The sequence below is a fragment of the Mastomys coucha genome, unplaced genomic scaffold, assembly GCF_008632895.1.
Source record: "Mastomys coucha isolate ucsf_1 unplaced genomic scaffold, UCSF_Mcou_1 pScaffold1, whole genome shotgun sequence".
Taxonomy (NCBI): Eukaryota; Metazoa; Chordata; class Mammalia; order Rodentia; family Muridae; genus Mastomys; species Mastomys coucha.
The window spans coordinates 8,898,313-8,901,423 of NW_022196891.1; the positions used below are offsets into that span (position 1 = coordinate 8,898,313).

At 38.0% G+C, this 3,111-nt stretch overlaps 1 long non-coding RNA gene across 1 annotated transcript; it reads left to right on the forward strand.

Moving 5' to 3' along the window:
- Nucleotides 1-288: 288 nt before the first annotated feature.
- LOC116069867 lies at nucleotides 289-1,490 on the forward strand. The gene is made up of 3 exons (XR_004110184.1): nucleotides 289-341; nucleotides 474-600; nucleotides 1,359-1,490. It is a non-coding gene; the product is annotated as an uncharacterized LOC116069867 (long non-coding RNA).
- The last annotated feature ends 1,621 nt before the right edge of the window (nucleotides 1,491-3,111 follow it).

The window sequence follows — 3,111 nt, forward strand, 5'->3', positions numbered from 1 at the left end:
TAGCTGAGTCAGGTCACAAGGAAGTCATCCTGCACACTCATTGTCTAGAGGAATGTGGTTTGGTCAACGCTATCTTCTTAATGGCTGACCACTCCTAGGACTAATTAGATCCTGTTGTTTAGTCAATGCTATCTTCTTAATGACTGAGCGATATTCTGTTCCTTATTCTGGGCAATGTTATCTTCTTAATAGCTGACTGCTATCTTGTTCCTGGAACTGACCAGTCCACATTCCTGGCTCACAGAGACTTCCTATGTCTTCGTTAAGTAAAGGTTACACATTATACATACATTTCTATTAAATGCCCTCATTCTAAGATTCTCCAGCCTTTCAGATCCAAGGTAGGTGTCTAATAGGAAGCACAAAGTCCATGACCTGTGGGACAACAGCCAACTCTCTTTAGTTTCTTCCAATCATTGAAGAAATGCTCTTTGTTGTATAATTATGTGAAATAATTCTTAATCCTTTGGAAGGTGTAAAAATTGGAGAATTTTTCAGCAAGATTAACAGTAAAAGAAGACAATTACCAGAGAAACTTTGGAAGCCACCAACTATGAACTCTATGTACATGAAAAAATCTACACAGTGAACAGCTATAAGGTGAGTTCAGTACATTGGGAACAACCCACTATGTGTAAAGGGCTTTTGGCTTAGCCCTTGATGAGCACTTCTCTTAGCTTCTTCACTGCCTCTTATCTCAGGATTGATTTTACTGTTACTATTTATACTTCTAGTCCCATGTATCTGGTCTAATTATTTAATTCTGGGAGTCAAAGAATGAAAATTTCAAAGGATGAAAGCACCAATGAGTCTCACCCTGAACTCAGATTTGTACTTAACAACAATATAAGGCTATAGTTTTGGGTGAGTTTGAAAGACTTGCTACCTTACATCAGTTGCTCTGATACCATTCACATGTGAACTGGCAAAAATATAATGGAACCATGGGAACAAATAAAGACAATTTCAAAAAATTGAAAAGGATTTTTTTTTTAAAAAAAGGAAAGGAAACAAAGTATGTTACTTTTGTATTCCTATAAACTCAGATAAATCTTTAAAAAATGTGAAAATAGGGTTCTGTGTTTAAAGCCATCTTTTAGGAAATGTTATTATATTTAGGATATAATAACATTTATTGAGGCCAATGTACAGTACCTGAGACCAATAAACAAATAGTCATTCCTAGAGAATTTTGTTGATAAAGACAGAAATAGGGAAGAAATAGAATTCTATTTTTAAGGTTGTTTTGTGATCTTCCTGAGACTTGATCAATCTAAACAAACCTGGAGTGTTTACCACAATGAGTTTAATGACCCAGGTGGAATCATCCACCTTGCTGCATCTATAATTTCCTACAGGTACTTAGAAGAATAGACTGCCTGCTGAGCTTGCTTTGCAACATAATCCAGCTGAAACAAAGGATGGGTTCTGTGGTGGTTTTCCCTTTATAAGCAGAAGCTGAAGAATTAAACTTTGAGACTTGATCAGAACCTTGTCTTGGCTTCATCCTTCTTTTTCACTCTGCCTCCCCCCCCACCCCCCAGTTCTCCATGGCTGCTGGATGGCTATAGTTGTTTATGGAAATAAGTTATGGAAAGAAAGATTAGCTTAGATTCATTAGGACAAATACAACTAGGAAGAAAGAATACTGGTAGAATGGAAGAAATGTTCAAGGACCGGCAAAAGACAGAATAAGTGTGAGGCAGCCAGTAAGCAAAAAAATAAGAAAAGAGAAACATACTCCTAATTAGAGAACACAGTTTCTACCAATGGCTGCAATCCACACCTAGGAGGAGTGTAAAATCAAAGGAAAAGAAGTACCAATGTGGAAGGTCCTTTTAAAGGTGTTTTCTCCTTCAGGGTTTAGAACAATACTGTTTGTGGAAGACATTAAGTAGACCAGGTACTCATGGTTACTAATGAGCAGAATAGCCAGGTCTATGGAAATAGCAGTAGTGGTATTTGATGAGTCCTGGTAGAAGGAAGTAGGGGATAGGTACAACATTATCACGAGAAGCTGCCCATCATTACTCTGAAGTGAATAAAGTAGCAGAATAAACCCCATTTTATTTTTAGACTCCATTTTATGGTTTTGTCCTTAGAGTGACTTGGCCCCCCACCCTTGAGTTCTGGGAATAACCACAAGATATTCTCGGTCACAGCAAAATAGGTATAACAACTGTGGCTAGCCGATAATTACATGAGTCATTCACAGGTCATGATGCTCCTTTTAGATGTGTGGTATCTCCTTGTAGTTTGACCAGATGCTGTAAACCAATCAGCTTAAAGGCCAACATTTCTTTACCCTTTTACCCAACCATATAAAGCAAAGGTTTGCAAATCCCTGCTTGTATGTTTTTTCCTTTATAAAACCCATTGTCTTAGACATCGGGGACTGCTCTTTTATCCTGTTGCACCAGGAAGGATTGTAGCCAAGGCTGGAGCTAAATAAAGACTTTCATGTGCTTCTACTGGAGTTGTGGTACCTGGTCATCACTTCTGGGTGAGTGTGGTCATCTCACAAACTGGACATAACAATTCCTTCTCCCTTCCCTCTGCTCTTAGTCATTTTGGGAGGTGCTGGATTATATAAGAAGTAACATTATCTGAAAGTTGAGATCTCCATTGCAGCTTCCATGATGTCATTACGCAGATATTGTGGAACTTTGTGGCAATGCACCAGTTTTGGTATCTCTTAGGCTCCTTTAATGTCTCTCACCAGTGTTTTGTAATAAATCCTATAAATGAATAGGTTTATGAAGGTGATCTTTGGTGGAATCAAACTGGACTGCTGCTGATGTACAATCTGAAATGAACAAATATTTCTTTCCCTGGTACAATGGAATTCAACTGGATAACATGAGTTTTAGAAAGAGTAAGTCATACTGGAAAACAGGCTGGGACAAACATGGATGTGTAAGATGAATGACTTCATTATTGGCAGGAAATAGGAGCTGATAGTCAGTTTTATGTCCAGATTACAGAGACTCCAAAGACCACCAAGCAGGTGATTCAAATCAAGTCACACAAGAGTCTTTTGTTACAATTCTTAACATCTGGTTTAAGGACTCTCATCTTTTCCAACTGAGTGGTTTCAAAATGAGAATCACA